This window comes from Topomyia yanbarensis, chromosome 1 (genome assembly GCF_030247195.1).
Source record: "Topomyia yanbarensis strain Yona2022 chromosome 1, ASM3024719v1, whole genome shotgun sequence".
Lineage (NCBI taxonomy): Eukaryota > Metazoa > Arthropoda > Insecta > Diptera > Culicidae > Topomyia > Topomyia yanbarensis.
The window spans coordinates 162,483,803-162,504,672 of record NC_080670.1 but is presented as its reverse complement, the minus strand read 5'-3'; positions in this window follow the sequence as shown (position 1 = coordinate 162,504,672).

Here is a 20,870-nt window from a genome sequence, read left to right as displayed (position 1 = left end):
TCTTCGATAAAATTGTAAGCAGCGATGCCAGATGTAAATACATGTCTTCATTCTAAAGAGATTTGTAGCGTTCTGAAGACGCTTTTTACTTTTCATAATACATTTTTCAGAAATGTGGTAGATTTCTGGCAGAAATCTGGCGCAGAACCAACAACCCATTCAGAATCCCGGTCGTTGAAGACAAATGAAGTCATTTTAAGAACTGTGAAGACATTTGAAAAGTATGTCTGGTATCCCTGGTTGAAGGACTTTCTTGTCAGTTGCTGCAATATTTATGATGCATATAGTGCCACCAAGCGATGAAAATGCCGGTTGGTGGTTTTTTTCCATTAGAAGTACGTTGATCCGGTAGCTGGACTTGCCCGAATTGGTTCAAATTGGAAGCAGACGCTTCTGGTGGGACTGGAAATCCACCATGGATAATATTTTTTCTTCCTATTAATGGAATCAAAATAAAAAATTTAATTGATCTGTAATGTCTTTTGTAAGGTACTTACGTGTGCATTTCATTTTCACTCAACCCAATATGTATTAACAAAAATTTCCATCCACCAAGGAACACATTGAAAATATCGGTCCGAAACCCAACAACGCATTTTCTCCAAATGTTGATTCCCCTCCGCCCATGCCCACTTTCCGTACGACGACTTATCAACGGTGCAATTGGATCAATTACTCGTGACCGGCCGACCCCTGAAGAAGCCATAGCCGGCCGTCTCCAATGTTCGAATCCGTTATAGAAATGTATGCACAACAATAATTAAACATTCCCAACGCACATATTCGTTAAAAGAGATGCCAAACAAACCAACAACAAAAAAATCCCCCCGAAAAAGCGACGGAGAAATGGGGAGAGAGCAAAAAAAGTATTTGTAAACAGAAAACATCACACAGAACAATTGAGCCGCGAAGTAAACTTTATCCCCCGGTCACGCCGACGATGTGTTAACATTTTGAAAATTCCAATTCGGATTTATTGATGTGTGCGCTTGCGATGTACGTATCTTTTCCAGTGTGTCTTTGTGCGAGCCACATGTTTTATACGCTGGAAACGCTGGACCGGGTTCAGCCAGAATAATTAATTCAATTAGACTGCGGTACCTCTTCTTTTGAATTAAAATTAAGCACGTCACTATCATCATCATTATCATTATCATCAACAACCAGAATCAGGCTTTGGTGGTGCGTTTGCGTAGCACTGTTGATTTCATGGTGAACTGACCGCGCACCGTGGCTTGCAAATGTTCGTCCAATAAAGATAAGTGACGTTTATCGCACGCACACACACGCGGGAACCATTCTCTTCCTATATACTCCTAAAAGACTGCAATTTACTTTTGGGTTCGGTTCAGTTTTGTTTGCGAATAGGTTTGAACTGTAGTAACAGGGTAACAGGAAATGTTAGCCAAACAGTAATAAATTGTCCAGCCAATTTGATTGCCAGCAGTGAGTGGTGCTGCACGGAATTGATTCCGGAGACAGATGACAGCACTTGGCAGTTACCACTCGAACGAAACAAGCTTTTGAAATTAAGCATTTGTTTCATTTCACTCGTTTATCCGTACTGGTGATTATTTGTTTTTTTTTCTCTCTTCCGTCCCGCGCAGCCGTGTGTAATGTTTGTATATCTTACTTGAATAGATGTAAATATATTCATTTTTCCTGCTGCCATTTGGTCAACTCCGACTGCGGGCTGTAGTCGAGGCGGCGAGTGAGAATAATTTGTCAACTTGGCTGCAGACTACGCGCAGAGAGGCGGAAAGATAGAAACGGACGACTTCTGGCAAGCTGTGTGGTGTCTATTCAGTTGGTCTCGCCAGGGTCAGGTTGTAATTGATGCAGAAAACCGTTAGCATCAGTGCCAACTAACCTTGGACGAAACCGTGACCTGTCATAGCGGATGGGCAACGACGGCGGACCCTGGTTAAGTTGAAGCCATACCATATCAGCGATGGTGGTCCTAATTGTTTATAGTTTGTATACGGATGAATTCTGTTTAGTATTTCCCAATATCTTGAAATAGGACCATTTCACAGCGCACTTCTGTCGAGAACTTGCGCTTAAGTATTAATGTCTAAATGGCAAAGTTTATGTAATTTGTGTCTTCTGAGAATTGTACGAATGCAAGAAGATTCTTTCGATATCGATGATGATGACTAAAATTTCGTAGTAAGTGGAATTTTATAATTATATATGAAAATATATTATTTTATGAAAAGGGACTTCATTTTGGGAAAATGTTGAACAATTTACTTATTTTTCATGAATAAATCGCAATGGTCATGCTCATACTGTTGTTCATAAATTGCTCAATTTTTCTAATACGATCGCTTAACATAACATATCGTTGGAAAGATCTATTTTTCTTCTTTACAAAAATGTTAAAAATTGGAACTCGGCGGAATAATGACAACGTAGATAATTTTTGTAGTACCGAAGGTGCCAGAAAATGGTTTATTTTCGATATAAATCATGATTTTGAGCGTAAACTGTTCAAACGTGAATTGGTGTTGCATTTGACTACAGCTACAACCTATAATAGATCAGTTAAAAGGTATATTCAATTTTTAGTAGTCCCGTGTTTTTTTACCCTTCGCTACGAAGCGTTGTTACAAACCGTGAACTGCGCCATTAATACAATTATTCTACCAACTAAGTCATAATTTGCATCCTGAATGTGATCAATACACATTCTCATGTCCAAAGTAATTTAGTATTTATAACCTGCAACGTGCACACGGGGCGGCATCCAAAGTAGTCGTAGCCCCCATTTTTATGGAACTTCTGTACAGCTCATTGCATAGTTTTACGAGCGCCAGCATCGGTTTTTGAACTTCAAGTAACGCCTATGAATTGTAGGAAATTATCAAGAGCTGATAACTTTTAGGGAATTGATGGCAAGTGTAAACTCAAATGGATTTCCAAACGCCAAAGATATCCCCAGAACTTCTACGGCATGCAGATATGTCGTACAACATTCAGTGAAGTTTAATGAATTTCCAACATTTTTGGACGAGCTTCGGGGAAGATCATGCAACGAACTTAAGTAGTTCATACGGAAATCAAGGAAATCCTTCATTCTTCAGAGAACTTCGAGAAACTCTACCTAGGCATATTCTACCCAACTAAAAATAAGCATAAGAGATCGCCCGTAGTTGCTACTCCTTTATTGACCAGAACCAAATTAGGTTGCAAAATGATCATTGGAACAACATGCTTGGGAATAACATGATGAGCCACATTGTACAATCTATTCTGATCTCTGCATGCTGATCAATACCGACGCCGGCCACGTCCGAATGCAGATCTTCTGGGAAAGGAAGGAATGTTAGTCCGATACATGTTGCTACTAGAGACCGAGGAATCCTCTGCATCTCCACATGTATCACGGGAATGGGAGAGTTGTTAGTAAGTGTGCCAGTAGCGTTATCATGTAATAATTGCTCTGGGCAGCCGGCTGCCGAGAATGTGGGAAATTTATCATTTGTTGTATTAATACGATTAGCAAAATAAGCAACTTGAACTCCGGAAAGCCGGCTATAAGGAGCACTGCTTATATTTCTTAATAATATTCAATCACGCGACGAATTTTTTCGTAGTTTCTATCGTGTCGGTGCTGAGTTTACCCGGTGATCGTTTGAATAAAATGAGGAATCTTATACAGAAGGTTAATCACACTCTTCCATAGGTGTCGCGAAGTTGGTGTTCTAGGATTCGCTCCATGCAAGCGATGCGACCTGTACATAGTTCATTAGGTAGTAGTTTAGTAAGTTTTCGAGAACACGATCGCTCGAAAAAGAAGATCTTGTTTAGTTTTTGGTTCTTTTTAAACACTGGGTAGCCGGCTACCGAGAGTATCCTATGTTTTCTAAACAAAAGCAATTTCAACTCCACACAGCCGATCGTGGGAGTATATCCTAGAAAAGCTAATCTTATCTGCATAATAGGCCGGATCACTATTTATTGCGACATTATTTAGACTAATTTCGCTATACCTTCTCCACAATATATTTTTTGGGTTGCAAACTACCGAGTGATAACACGTTATACACACAAAGAGTTATGATAGCTCGAGATGTTATAAATCAACGAAAGTATTTCCTATTTCTAATATCGGATTGTTTGCGAAATACACGTATACGAACGATTATATCGAACGTTAAAGGGAAATACAGAGGCTCGTTAACCTGATGCACGGGCTTGCCACCAATAACGGAACTTGAAATTAGATTCATTAAAACAGACGCGGCGAATTTTCAGTACGTATTGACCCGCGATCATCGATACTAGTCAAAATAAAGTCTTATTGGAGCTGATTTCCCAACAACTATTCATTTGGACGGTATTGTTTTCTCCGCTAGATCTGTTCGCACCCTCTCATTCTGCTACTATTGGCAGAAGGCTGATAGCACCCAGTCGTCGCCGGTCTAAGGACCAAATGCCATTAATAAACTTAGACTCGCGTGGAGGCATGAGATAGAATTGAAAGCTGAATGAACATGACAGCAAAACACTTATTCTTCGTGCTGACATAACTGAAGGTAATTGCTTACCGGTCCCCGATTCCTCTCGCGAATTGTCAATTCTCAAACCTTATACATGATTGAAGTCATCATTCTACTCAAATAAGGCCATGTGTTTTCCCTAAGCACATTGAATGCTCTTTGGATCAGTTCCCCCGTTGGTAAAACAAACCCTAAAGAAACATAGAAATTAGTTTGCTCAGTCCAAAGAAAAGTTTGTCGACCGGCAGATACGTGTTCCCGAATATTAAAGAATCAAAACCTCTCCTCATACGCAATAAAATAAGAAAGTAAAAAAAACAGTTTCACCAGCGACTAGCGACACCTGGTAGTCGCTAGTCGCTGGTGAAACGCCAATTATTTGAATATGCTAATTTTTCTTATTGCCGTATCTTTTTTCACTTTTAGGATTGAATTTTTTTCTCTGAAAAACCATTTTTCACTATTTTTAGAATATACACTGTGTTTCTAGATGTTTTCTGTGCACTTTTATTGTCCTTGCATCGGGAATCGACGGCCCGTAATGCGAGGAAAAGATATTTTTTCATTTGCCGGAATTCGATTTTCACAAACTGTCACCAATATTCTACCAAACTAAAAATGTCTTACGAAGAGAAAATCACACAAGTTTGAATTTCTTGGAAGTCCTAGAAACTTCAAAAATATCCTACGGAATCTTGGAAAGTCCTACACACAAAATGCTTCGAACTTCACGGAAATTCTTACTCCTTTTTAAACAAGCTCTGTTGTTCCAGTAAATCCAATGGTGAGCTTCGGTCTTCAATAAAGTCCTGCAAGCTTACGGGTAGTTTATTGAATATCAAAAAGGTCATGAGGGACGGCAAGCTCTACAAATGTGCCCTTGAAGCGACAGAAAACCTCCCATAAGGAATTTTGGAGACTTAAGTGAAGGTTTCTGAACCACAAACCAATCTCGGCCTTCGTGGAAGACTTTAGAATATTTAACATTCTTCAAGTCAGTTACATGAGGTTCCTGAAATTAATATAAAGTTCAGAAGAATTATATGAATTGCAGATAAGTCTTGTACGCTTCAGGGCACGTTAGAGAAATCCAAAGTGTGACCAAAACCGTCGAAAGACTTTTAGTAGTGATATTCCGTGACGTTTCTTTTTTATAGGTTCACATGTTAAAGACAGTTTAGAAGACCCAAAGAATCAGTCATTCTGCCTAAGCTTTATTCCCATCAATAGAAAACAAAGGATGGGGTTTGTATTCGTTTATTTGGCACAGATCGATGTATGAGCTTAGCGAATCCGTGTGTCTCTTATATATTTACAACAAATGGATATATTTACCAGTGCGTGCGGAGATACTCTTTCGCGGCGGTGAAACATTTTTAGCATCAGCCGATAACGCCTTACGGTCGTTCGGTACGCTTCTTTCGCTTTCTCTTTCGTCCGTACTATCACTACTGCTAGTGTCTTGGATATCGTTGATTGAGTCGAGTTGTTTCTTCGGTTTATGGATTACAGCAGTGAAGCCATTCCTTGTTTCCTGTCATCTCGTTGGTGGTACTGATAATGATCTGATTTTGTTTTTGCCGATCGATTAGCAGGTGTTACTGGTTGAAAAACAGTTTGTGCTGAAATTCTGTATTTGTTTTGTTGTGATAATTATTTTAGCTTTTTACAGAATTTTTCGTAGTGTGCAGATTGTGAAGCAGGAAGCTACTTTCGACGAAAAGAACCGCTAGTGCTCTGGGTACCCAATTGATGGGTTTAAAGTCTTCGGTAAAGTAGGTCGAGTACAACTTAGTCATATTTTTACCAGATAATTTGAAACTGATCGAGATCAGGGCTATTTTTAGATAGAAGCGTATTACGTTTCTCCCTTCCATAATCTTGACTAGATTTTAGCGAAATTTCAGCTGCCACTTCATAAGATATTTATATTTTTTTTACATTTATGTTTTTGATGAAATGTACCGTAGAATACCTTAATAATTTGGGTAAATCTTTGCGGCTAGCTTTATTGCGGGTTTTTCTTGAAGTTTTGACGATAAAATATTATTTCCCAAATATGTTTGCATGATAGTAAAATTTAATTGTAGGAGCACTCTGTGTATAATGTCATACAGCGCCATCTGCAAAGATTGTACACGTATACGTTCAAGTAATATGTCCAAAATATCGAAACAAACAACTTTGCTAAAGAAGAAGGATTTTTTTCCAGAACGTGTCTGTCAAAAGACAGAACTAATCCACATAAGTTTCTACTTATCTAGATAAAAATCAAAATTGTCAAAATAATTCCCAATTCTACTAAAAATGAAACCTCCAGAATGCATATTCAGAGCGCTAGAAATGTTGTTCTTCTGCAAGTAGCACTTCGTATGTATAACGTATGACACATGAGAGATTGATTGTCATAAGTGCACAGCGTGATCTGAAAACAGGGAGATCCAGGCTTTCGGACGTTTTAGCCGCATTCTCATCACTGAAACATTTGGACACAAGAATGCTTGGGAAAAAAACCCTTCATTGCGACATACATTTGATAATAGCGGCATCAGGTGTTTCCGGAAACAGGAGGTGTAGATTTTTTCAACGAAGACGGGGATCTCTGTACTAACATTCTCACACTCAGAAAAATCATTCAAGTTATTGCATAAAACAAAGATTTCTGTTGCGCTGTAACTATCGATTCGATCCAGCATAACATTGCGTGTATGCTGAAACTGAATTGTTTGAACATTATGCTCATCGATACATATTTTATAATTCAATAAGCGCTCCACTTTCCAAAAAGGGGGTTAATGTTGACGAAGTCCACAGCGCTTTATACGTCGCAGAGAAATCGCATCACATTAACTGAAGGTCACATCGGTTCATGTACATGTACTTAAGATGCAGGCTGTAAGGATTTGTCTTGACGTCTAGTTTTTCGATTCATTTTCTCCTTAAATGCCCCTAATTAGAAATTTGTAACCTGCTGCATGTCGATACAACTCCAAAAAAATTAAGGAAATACCTAGTTCAATAATTTTGCTCGAAGTTCTTAGAGCTCCTATAAAATTCTGTATCACAGTTTTCGGGGATTTGTTTGGCGAATTTAACAGTAACGGTTTCATGCATAATTTTGTACCATTCAGGATGATGGATATACTTTTTCAAAATAACTGATTCTATAAAGACGGCAACTGTTGTATTTCGACTTCGTCTCATCAGTAGCTGACAGACCGGCTTGACCATCAGCTAGTCCATTCAACGAGAAGCTATTCCAGAGCTGAAAATCGGTGAGAGGAGGTCGCTAAGGAGGGCGAAATTTCGGCCGAACATCTAAAGGTCAGGAGTAACCGGCTGTACGGACCAATTTCCTGCGCGATCGGGATAATCTGGGTGAAAAAAGAAATGCGGTCGATCTTAAAACAGGATTAATCTCATAAATAATATTTTGGATAATTTATTATATAATTACTAAGAACGTGTGCCAATGCTGTAAGTTCTAATGAGAAATCATTTTCAGAGGTAATTAAAAGTAACTGTACATTTTTTGTTATTAACAATATAACGGAATCGACCTGGCTCCATAACATCCTACGATTGTCAACTCCCAATCGTCCCTACATCAATCATGGATATTTCATTGATATATAGGCATATCTAGAGTCACACGTTAAACTTAGCCAAGCATCAGTATCCGTCAAATGACACCTTGTACATTCTCAGCTAGTTCTGATCAATCACGTAGAAGTACGCCACGGGCGGTCCCTTTCAGCATATTCTATAGGTACTCGATAAAAGAATCTATTGTGAACAAGCTCTGACTCTGATTCCAGGATGAGAAATCTATATGAGACTCAAATTAAAAATTTCTCTTTATTTCTAATTTGGACGTAAACAATAGGTTCAACCAACATCCCTCAAACCAAACATCGCTTTTTAGTTAGGGGAAACTTTGCCACTGCGACCACTATTCAGGTTATCTTTTGTGGCTAACATCGCTTGTTGAATCAATGTGCTGTCTAGAACTAAAACCACTTCCTAGAATGCCTACGTATTCTAAATTATGCGCTTGTTAGGCATTCCACTGTCGACAAGTGGATGGCAGTGGCGGCGGTGGCCATCCATGTCTACCGCACGGAATTCCCTCTGCGATCGCACGTCCGCGTGGAATCATCCCGCTGGGTTGGGATTTCAAATCAGTATACAAATGCAGACTGCTGCTGTTGCTGCCGGTATAACAGATTTATTCCTTATTGCCATGTTTGACGACTCAATAAGTTAATGGTTATTGCCATTTCAGAACCAACCCACCCGTCGCGTCGTTCAGAGCCAGCAGAGATCGAATCCACCTAAAATAAACAGAACCTGAATAATCCATCAAAATTTATCCGACAGTACCAGGCTGTGCTGCGGCTGCTGTTGAAGTGCTCTTCCTCTGTGTTGCCATGCGGTGCTGGAATCAGAGTACCACCGCCTTACCGTGCGTACCGTTGTTGGTTGCTAATGGAATGCGACGCTCAACTAATGATTCGGAATTCCTCGAGCAAATGTTGAATGTCTGAACAGTGCTCATGACATTCAGTTTGTAGCATCCTGTGCGCGTTCTTTCCCTATGCCCTGTAAGCGCAAGTAGTCCTAAATTAGAACTTCCATCGAAGGGCAGTAGAAACTGTGTAGCAACAATTAGCTAAATTAAGCGCGTTAAAAGTGGGATTCTGACGCTGCGGGAAAAAACTGCATCGTTTCATCTGCACACACCACTGTTTGACAGCTGCGAATACCATAAAAAACAGAAAAAAATCAGTCCATTTTTAATATTTCATCGCCTTTCACCAGACGTCGTCGGTCGCGCAAATTAGCATCGCATCAATTAGTCAACCCACGTGACCCAAACGGATTCGGAGGAATCCCGGTGTCAGAATACCGGTCGCCTGCACCAACAACGATGTCCCATCCTCCATTCCACTCATCGCCCAAACCAATCGTCAATTAATCCCTGCCGGGGTATTTTAAAATTTCCAGGTTTACAATCCGGACCAGCCGGCGGTCTAGACGTATTCGTCTCATGCGCGCACGCTGCCGACGTCGACTCTGCGACGACGTAAGGATTTTAGCAGCACTCCTGCGTGAAACTAGTGAAAATTGCATTCACTTCCATATTTCCGTTATTCAGTCAGTCGAGCATAGGAAGTCGGTTCTTAGTTGAAGATGCGGAGCACCGGAAGATGAACCCAAGCTGTCGTGATGCCTTATCCACGATGTATGAAGTCTGTGGTTTGAATGTTAGTGCCGAATCCATGATGACTCCGAGATCTTTGATGTGAGAGTGTCTTGGAATGCTCGAGTCGAAAAAATGGTAGTTAAACTGAGTCGGATGGCGTTTCCGCGTGAACGTAGCGATTGAGCATTTGCTCAGGTTCAAAACCATTCTGTTTAGATCCCACCACGTACTAAAGCTGTCCAGTTCTCTCTGAAGAAGCTCGGCATCGGTTTTATCCCGTATTTGTTGAAAAAATGTAATGTAATGTGATATTGACGTCATTAAAATAGAGGAGGAATATTACTGGACCGAGATGGCTTCCTTTTATATTAAGTGAATTACATACTTATAGTCTCCTTTTCTGATTCGCTATTCCCGTTTGTGTACCAATGTTTTAAGTTTCTTCTGGCGTTTGTACAATACCCGTAAAGGATGAGGTCTAATTCTAAACTAAGTAACAGCATGAATAATATACCGGCTCTTCCACGCCTATGTATAACTTTCGAAGTTTTGGTTTGAAAACCGTATTTAAAAAAGTAGAAAGTTCTTTGAATTGGCCTAAGATGAAGCTCTCGAATTACACAAAACGTGTTTGAGTGGCAAACGATCTGTAGATGTGTCAACATAAGTCAGTTTTTTATTAAATCTGGAATCGTCTACCGACAAATCTACATTGGCGAATACCTCCAAAAGTGACTTCTTGACGTCTCATGAAGGTCTGACACTAGCTTCGTACTACTTTTGCTTTCCTAAACAGTGATAAACATTCCAACACTCCAGAACTTCGCTCTGTCAGAAAATGCTAGTATTGCTCTTCTCCTATTCATTCTTCTTCTGGGCCACCAATGGATCAAAATCCTTTGTCGTTGTGTTTGTTATATTTATTACGCATAATAAACATGTCGTCTGCAATTTGGCATTTTACTCAATTATAACAACTTGTCTGATAGGGAAAGTGGAGATGCCAACTTGACATTAACATTTCGAAGTGAATTTGTGAATGCATTTGGGATATTTTTTATACTTTTTGTACACTTGCTTTATACTGCATTTGGCAGCACTGCCGGTAAACACTAAGATTATTTCTAGACTTCTTGGGCAATTTCCTTAAAAACATGTTACGGTTTGGTTCTAGAGCAAATAGAACTGGAGATACAATCAAAAGAAAATCAACGGTCTTGGCAATATGTCAAAACGGGGGGCGCACCCGTGGTTCGATGGGAGGTTTAATTGACACAAAAATTTTGTTTATGCAACATATATTTTTTTCCCATAAGAAAAAAATCGATGAACCAATTTGCGCATGAAGGCACAAAACCTAATAATAATGCAAATGCTAGTAAAATAGCACAACAAATAAAAATAGCAAAGACAAAGAATTTGGGGAAATAGCAAAATATAAGCAAACAGAAATAACAGTAAAGTTAACAAAACATAAAAAAACCAAAATAACGACAAGTAGAAAAAGATTGTAAATAGTAGAAGGTAGATCATAATTAATAAATATAACGAAACAAACAATAATAGAAACACTAGCTAAAATAGCAAGTCTGTTGAAACCCAGCAAAAATGACCAAAAGTAGAGCGAGAAAAGCAACACTAGCGTAATGTAGCTATAAAGAGGCAAGAATTGATATTTATTAATAGAAAAATGCATCGTAAAAGAAAGAAAAGCGAAGTAGCTCAAAATAAGAAAAATGGCACATAAACCGTAATAAAAAGAAACGTAGCAATCTACAATAGAGCAAAGTAGCAAAGATAACCAAAACAATAAAAATAGCAAGCAAAAATAACAAAAACTATATTAATATCAGAAAAAGCAAAAAAAACCGACATACAAAAAATCAAAAGTGGCAAAAATAGCGGATACAACAAAATATAAACAAAAAGTCGAGTATTATAAAAAACAATTTTCTCCATAGCGCACAGTGGCTTTTTTGCCAAAATTGTGCGATCTATTAATTACGCCTAAATGGTTAAATTTGGGTTCTTGACGTCTTCGGAGGAATTTGTAGACATTACAATCCCTTTTATATGACGTTATTACTTTAATGATTAATTCCTCTAAAAGTGAGGTATATTAACAAACTTTCTTGCAAGTGATTATATTAAAATGATGTCTTCGGCAAAGTTGTCGAGCAAACTTTTGCGAATAACTTTGCCGAAGACACAAAGTCTTTATCTTTAATATTTTTGCTGGTTGTTTGTAGATGGGCTCTTTAAAGTAGATTAATTAGTATAACTATTAAATAACATTCGGACAAGTTCGGTATGCTGCGTTAAAAGGTTGGAATTACCAAAATGGACAACTTTCTATATCGGGAAAATGGCTTTTCTCGTGCATTTTCTAAGTAATTTGGCAATTTTTGAAAAATAAAGTGTTTCAAATGGTTATTTTTTGTTAGCGCGGAAAAGGCTGAGTTTACTTTAATAGTGTTTTTGGATTAAAAACTGATAGGTTCGTCTTTTTCTGCTGATTTTCGTGATTAATCCTCCTATAAGTGAGATTTTTCAACTATTTTTTCTCTGCTAAAAGAAATGAGCATCTTTTCACGTCTTTAGAAAAGGTGTGGAGACTGCTTTCACGAATGTCTTTGCTGAATACATGAAGTCCTGTTAATGCTTAAGAAGTTTTTAAGTTTTTATTATATTTGGATGACCCCTAAAAATATTTTTTTAAATCGCTTTATCTTTTCTACTGGTTACATATATTCTACGAAATTATCGCAATCATCAAAATAAACAATTTTTATTAACCCATACATTTTGTTATGAGTATTTTCAAATCATCTCTAATTCTTTTTCAAATCATCTATAATTCTACTGTAGACAACGAAAGACAAGTGAACTCTATGGAGTTTTATAGTGCTAATGTATCATTTTAAATGCAGGTAATACTGGCTGCCCGTTGTTGCCCTTTCAAAAGTTATTACTTTCAAAACATTTGCTAAATTCACCGAAAAATACCAAATGACTTCTAAGTCACAAATGGTAGACCAATGATCTCTTACGAAAAGATATGTATTTTAAAAAGATGAACAACTTTCTGGAACATACTGCAGCTTTATCTACGATATTTAAAGATTTATGTTGAAAAAAAGTTTTTAAGGGGTCATTTACAAACAACGGTCAATAACTTCGAGTGTACTAAAAATAGAGATTTTTGGGTCTTCAGTAAAGATGTTCGCAAAATCAAGTTCATTAATATTACTGAAGACTGCATTTTGTATTTCATATTTAAAAAAATGTGGCATATATCTCACTTTTAAGGGGATTAATTTTTATAACTATATCAGCCAAATGAAGGTATTGGATCATCATAAAACATCCTAGAAGACATCATTGCTGTACGCTTTACCGTTTTCGCGTGAATAATTTTTCGAGCGAACAAAAAAACATTGCACGGAAAAAAGTGTTCCCAAAATCGTGAAAAAAGTGCCATGAATTCTGGAACAATCACGTTTTTACGTTACGAAAACAAGACCATGACCAAAAATAATGGCTTTTATAATTATGTTCAATTTCCCTTCAGTAACGCCCGCATAACGCTTTCATTAGTGGAAATATTTGATTTTGTTTATTGAACTTCAGTCACGGTTTCCGCCAAGAACCAACTTTATGAACATTATTCATAAAACCAAAGGTTGACACATGATTTTTTTTCATAGTTATAGAAATAATAGTTCATAAAATCAAAATATTCTGGCTATTTTTTCGTGAACTATTTCACGAAATTCGGAATTTTATTCATAAATCCATTCAATCCTCGTGAACTAATTCATGATCCCTAGCATATTAGTCACGATCCAATATCCGTTCTCGTGAAATGGTTCACAAAATCGTGAAATATTATTCATGCATTCGTGAACTGGTTCATGATTCCTAATATATTAGTTACGATCCAATATCCGTGCTCGTAAAATAGTTCACAAAATCATGAAATATTATTCATCCATTCGTGAACTGGTTCATGATTCCTAATATATTAGTTACAATCCAATATCCAAGCTCGTAAAAAAGTTCACGAAATCATAAAGTATTATTCATGTATTCGTGAACTGGTTCACGATTCTTAACATACTAGTCACGATCCAATATCCGTGCTCGTGAAATAGTTCACGAAATCATAAAATATTATTCATGTATTCGTGAACTGGTACCAGATATCGCGAAAAAGTCTTATTTTAATGATCAAGTTCATATTGTCACGTTAATCCGAGTAAAAAAACCATTAGTAACCAAAAATTAATCGATCCCGATAAGGCGAAGAGAATTTACGAATACCATAATAAAACTGCCGATATCATGAACATTAGTCTTTGAAAGTAAGCTCTAAAATAAAATATCATGATAACATGAACAGAAATTACGAAAATCGTAACTAAGATCCTGAAATCATGAACACAAATCACACAACTATTGACAAAAATATTCAAAACCGTGACAAAAATCCTGAAATCATGAACATGAATCACTCTACTCATGACTAAAATATCACGATAACGTGAACGGAAATTACGAACATCGCGACTAAGATCTTGAAATCATGAACAACGTTTGACTGTCGACTGTGTATTTCCAAATAATGAACAAAATTCCCAACAACAACAACAGTAACCCAACCAAATATTCTAATATAACGCCATGTATATATTCGGGGCGAACTGTTTTTAGAAAACACAAATAGTTTCATGAAATCGAGGTTTATTAATAATAATTTCAGGAACTTGGTCACGGTTTTCGTAAATCGTTCAGTTCACGAAATCGTGAACTTTTGTTCATGAATATATGAACGGATTTTTTCCGTGTTTGTTTTTCCCTTTCTTCTTAGGGAAAAATATAGCATAGTGCATTTTACATTGGATTGCTAAGGCGAACCCTGTTTCGATTTGATTTATTCTCATCAGCTTACTTTTCTTGCGGGACATCACGCAGGGTTGGGGGTTTGCTCAGAACCACAAATAGCGTTTTCGCTTTTGGAGTTAGCGTCAATCCGGTGCTAGTTTAGTCCTGGCTCAAAGTCAGTGTCAGATTCTGCTGAGACGAAGTCTATACGCGAAATTCCATAACTAATGCACGGTTAGTACGGATCTTCCATGACTTCTGACGGTGATCGGAGTTTCCTTGTGCCAAAAGACATGCTTAGAACCTCGAATAAATCACATTGATGAATAATTATGTCGTCTAAATAGCAAAAACCGGGTAAGTAGATCAAAATAATGATCACTGCTGACTGGATTCGAACCTAGCATCCTTAACGACCTCAGAGCTTACGTATAATCCACCACAGCGATGGTTGCAGAACAGTTCCTACGTATGATAAGTAGTGGGGATAGTGAAACTCTCAAATCTCAAAAGAACAATTCAATTCCTAGGTTCGAATCCAGCTAGTAGCTAGTATAATTCCGTTACTGGTAAAACATGGCCTCCAGATCAAGTTGTACAATCTTCCATTGACTGTAGAAGAATGACAAAACTAGCTACATATGCAAAAATATTCAACGACTCCGCCATCCATCGGTGCGCCCCTCGATCGCGCCATCAGTTCAGAGGTGACGTATGGTCTCTGTTCCAAATCCCCGTTAGCTTGTCACGTAAGAACGGTCTGGTTACCTCGATTTATGTTTCATTTTGTTTTATTTTTTGTTGTTGTTTCTTTCCACCATGGCGGTTCGTCTTCCTTTCAAAGGCGCATTTGTTGTTGGTGAACCTCGGAAAGCAAAAAAAATAAATAAAATAAAACAACATTAACTGAAGCATGCCAAGATAACAACAAAGCCGCTAGCTACTAAACAAAACAATGAGAATTTCTCACTGTTAACCGATTTAAAAAAGATCGTGAATCGTTGCCGCTGCTGTCTGTGGTTCGTTGGTGTAGTTAAATAATAGTTTCAGACGGACCAAGGCCTTCTCCTCCCGTTTTTCTCCGTAAGTATAGCTACTGATGTTGTTGCACTTTTGCTTGCTGGCTGCATTACGTGGAAACCGCCGGCTACACGGGAAAAGCCGCAGTGACACAGTATCCTCCATTCGAATTTAACTGACTTGACTGCCCAATGCGTCATGCCAGCGCAACCAGGGCACCTCGTGTTACATTCTGAAGAAAGCCGCCCCCTTTACGTAAGCTTTCCCAGCGTAATTATTTCATGTCTCGTTGCACGTTGTTGCTCCGGGAAGTGCGCGCGCCTTAGCTTTGGGAGGACTCTTCAAGCAGCTTCGTCTTCGACTAGAGGCTCGCCGTAAGGGTCGAGTAATTTAAGACTGGAAACGATTAGGCCTTTTGACCTCCCCCGGCTCTTATAGGGACGGACAGACCGCAGCAGATGAGATAATACCCGATCTATCATCGCTTGTTGGGTGTGTTTGTGTGTGTTGTATGTTGTAACTGACTAGGATGATCTTTGACCGGTGGAAAACGATGCTCGCTCAGCCAGGAAGGTAATCTAATCGATTTTCTACAGCGCGATCTATGGTGACGAGAGGAACTCTTCCAGGTTCGTTTAAGTAAATGTTCTGTCCTGAAGCTGACCTGATCCTGAGAGGTGCAACTTTACCGGATCGCGTGGGAAAGATGCGACCGCTTGATGCAATCGCTATATCGCCTTTGTGATCTGAAAGCAAAACAAAGGGCACTTCCAATCATCATTTTGATAATTAAATTTGAATTTGACACGGTTCCAAATTACCTTCTTCGCAGTCAAGGTGTTAAGAGGCACCTTGTGACACCTCCCAACTAACTAACTAACTCGAACTAATCGACAGTGAAAAAGTAGCAGCCTGTTTTCGGAACGAATCTATTAACCGGTCATTATCGCCATTGCACTAGACGTGTTGGACGTGTTGACTGTCAGCCCTGCCATCTTCCCGTGACAAACGGTGTGAAGATGTCAACAGTAGCCCAAAACACGCTTTAGTTCGGAGCGAATGCGTGGTCCCCGCATTTCAAACCGGTAGCCGCGAAGCGCACGTCGAAATAATGGTTTCTTGCTTACACACACACGCGCTCCTCCTCGAGGACACCTCGCTTGGAGTAGCGTTATCTAATAAATAATTCATAGCTTTTCCAGTCAGTCGTCGTCGTCGTCGTCACCTCACAGCCGTGATTGTCTCTGATCTGCTGCTGCTTCATTCGCGTGAGCCGAGTACGCGCTAGTGGTTGGACACAGACGCAATAATGAGCTGCCCAATAATGAACACCTCGTTCAGTCCAATTTGAATAGAACCTCCATCACGACCTGTAGCTGACGTTGGTCAAATGCTTGACGCATTGTTCTGCCGGTTGTGTGGTTTCGTACAATCGTGAATGCCTATCACTACAATGTTGCCCCTCTCGGTGGCAGTGGGAGATTGCCCACACACAGCAGGTCGTTCTCTGAAAATAAATTCCCGGCTTCCTTGAGCTGCGCGATGACTCGACGGCTGCCAGTGCTGCGCTAGGCAACATCATTTGCATAATGCAACATTATTATTACGATTTCCGTTTGGCGTGACGGTTCTCGACGGGGTCCCCCCGGCCGAAAGGTGCGAATAAGTGGCTGGGACCACCTTGGGAGTCCTCCATCAACCTCGTACCGTTGCGGTGAGGAATAATACCAACCCGTAATGAAAACGGTGAGTTGTTTCACCAGACTCTGAATTGTTCAGATATGATCAATTCAACCGACACCACGTGAAATGGACGACGCAAGCGAGAATGGGTGCGTGTGTTTTTATGGCTAAATTGTAGCACTTTCTGATGAATCGGTTGATGTGGAGTCGCCCTGCTGGGCGGAGTTCACTTGCGACTTGTGATTGCCAAGATTAGGTGGGAATCTCGTGTGCAATGCAATTTACATGTGAGGTCGATTAGGTCTGACAAGTTGCGTCACAGCGGACAATTGCGTCAGTTGGACTGGGTTGAGATATCGTATCGTAGTGGGAGGATAGATCGAATAGGAAAATCTACAAATCTGCGTCAAAGTTGACGTTGCCTAACGGATGATGATTCAGTGAGTAGAACTATTTATTCCGGGTTGATCTTGAGTTCAACCATCGGTTCATGACTCCATAAAAAGCATCATTCAGGTTCGTTCACAGCTCGTCGTCGAACGTGTGATGAATTAATTCACACCTTACCGTAATCGTTAGGTTGCGGAACTCAATGCCCGGTTCTCAACCTCAGTTCTATCTTTCCGTACAGAACTTCCCAGGTGAATGCAAGATCCGCTGTTACCGCTCAGGACAATCAACCCCGAACGCGTGTGAAGTTTTTTTTATCTTCTCTCAACTCGCCATTGTTACTCACAGGTGTAACAGATAGGAATTCCTCCTACGTTTAGCACTAAGAAGTTGATCGGCCTTCCCAATCTGGAAGCAACAGGGAAAATCATTCTTTTAACACCTGTGATTAGCACTTGTTTTGAGTGGTTCAATGGACAGCGAATAATTCGAATTGAGCAACCAGTTAACGAAGATCCCCTGCAACAAAGCCTGTCAGCTGTTGCATCTGCAAAAGTTCGACGATATTCAATTAGAACTTTTACTTAGTTGGATTGTCTATTATTACTCTCTAGACGCCTCCCTTATGACTATTGTAGAACAATTCCCCAAAAACTAGGTGTAAGAAATTATTTAGAATATTTTCGGATCTTGGTTAATGGAAATAAATATGTTCCCGAGTTACGAAAACATGACAAAGCACTAAAGTCATGTGTATTGTAGTTGGGTTGCATTGAACTAATGTAACGCCAGAGTTACACTTTTTTGTGAACATCAGGCAGTCGACTAGTTCACAAGTTTAGGAACATTAATCATAAATCAAATATTTATGTGAGATCATGAATCGGTTACGTCCGAAAGTCCCTATCCTCGGCCCTAGTAGGATAGGTCCAATGCCTTGAGGAGGACCAAACAAAAAAATGACGCCCATATTAACTAAACAACATGGCGACATAAAAATCGCATTTATACACGCGAAAAACACGTTAACATACAAATGCTTGAGTCCTTCGCGATCATCCACGCGATCTACATTCGCGTTCTCGCTGACATGATAAAATCCCGGTAATAATATGATCATCTCAGAACATCTAAACATTCAAACATGGTCTCAAGCGTGAACCTACAATCTTCCGCGCTCGCGCGATCATGAATCGGTCACTTCCGGTAGTCTCTATCCTCGATAGCAGAAGACTAGGTCCATGCGTTCAATTCGATCAATTAAATAGAAAGCTCTCATATCCACTGGACCACACGTTCCATGGCGACATGACCGGGAACTCTAGTGATATGGAAGATTTAACTTTCTTCTAGCATCTGATCCGTGCATCAAAAATTAAATATTAGATTTACGGTCCGCGCACGATCATCCAAGAACACACGCAAAAATGCGAAAGGTACACGGCTATAAAGTAGAATTTATAGACGCGAAGTTACATACACGTTAGCTCACGCGACATACAAACGCATACGCGATTGAACACGGTGACGTACAAATGCTTGAGCCCTTCGCGATGACACACGCGATCGCGAAGTCTACGCCCGCACATTTCTTAACCGTACAATGAATATCACATCCAGAATCACGGCCCACTGCAATTGTAGTTTGCGATTCTAATCTCCAGGACAACTCTCTAAAAAAAGAAATAATAGTTTCAATTAGATCTCTCCGATTCATAATATCAATACAATTAAAATAATGTATAGAAGAAACGAAAGTGAATTGAATAATATTTATAAATAAAACAAATAAAACTCACTCGAATTCCCAAAATTAACAATTATAATAGCATTATTGAAAAATGTAATCAAGAGTGAATGAAATTAATATAATATATTATAATAAAATGTAATAAAAAATGAAATTAATAAGTCTAATAAGGTTAAAAAAGATAATAAAATCAAGAAAATTAAGAAAAAATGACTGAGAGACGAAAGATGTGAAATTTACATGATGAACAGGTATTCTAGAGCGAATTAAGTATGGACTTAGAACGGAAAACAAGACTCCTAGCAGGGCTCATAAAAGCATGATCGAAGGGAGAGTGAAGAATTTTTTGCCTTCTGCTATTAGGAGTCAAACATTATGTATGCGTCCAACTCTAACATCATGGTCGAGAAGCTAGCACAACTTATTGCACTGTACCACTGACGCCGGTCTAAAACGTCCAATGCAAATCGAAGCAGTAGAATAATGAAATTTATTATAAGAGCAAACTAATGAAATTAATAAGACTAATTAAAATTTTTTATTTCGATTATAGAGGTTTTAACCGAAGTGTCATTCGCCTCTTTTTTGGGTTAGAAAAATCTCTTTGGAACATTCTAACCCCACATGTGAGGTTGGGAATCGAACCCAGGTGAGCGGCACCCAAGTCAATCGACTTACCAACTACGCCATGTTTGCCCTATATTAATAAAATGAATGAAACTACTAAAATTTGTTATCAATAAAATTGAAAATAAAAAATTATTATAATAATAATGAAATGCAAGTAATAAAACTTGATTAAAATTAATATGATTAATTGAATTTGAAAGCATGACGCAGATTTTTAAATTAATTAAGGTGACCGAAGTCAATAAAATAAATAAAGTTATTTTTTTATGCAGTAAAATGACTTAGATATGTGCGCTTTTCTGCAAAATGTTTATTAAGGTTTCATCTATAAAATAAAAATTTTCGTGTGTAAGGTGTCAAAAATGACCTCCAAAATGGCGGCTCTCTCGGAACAAGATTTTGCGAATCCGCGGACATTCTCGTTTTTGAACCATTGAACCGATCAACTTCGGGGTTTGCCCGCCTAAAAGAAGTCAACATTCTCGGGCGCTGTAACCTACAAAATCGCAATATTTTGATCATCGGACTTTTAACAGCCGGACGAAGTAGAAAAATCATGCAAAAATACTTCATTTTCAAATGATCGCCATTTTGTTCCTATATCGAAATTTTTCATGTTTTTTAGGTTGGGGCGCCTCTACGGAATGTAATCTTCAAGATCGTTTTGGTTTGATGCTTGTAGACGACGAATTGCGACCTGTATCGTGCCCGCAGATGAGGTCGGTTTTCAAAACACCTTTTGCTGGAGCCGCCATTTTGGACGCCTTTTATGACAACTTACATTTGAAAATTTTTATTTTAT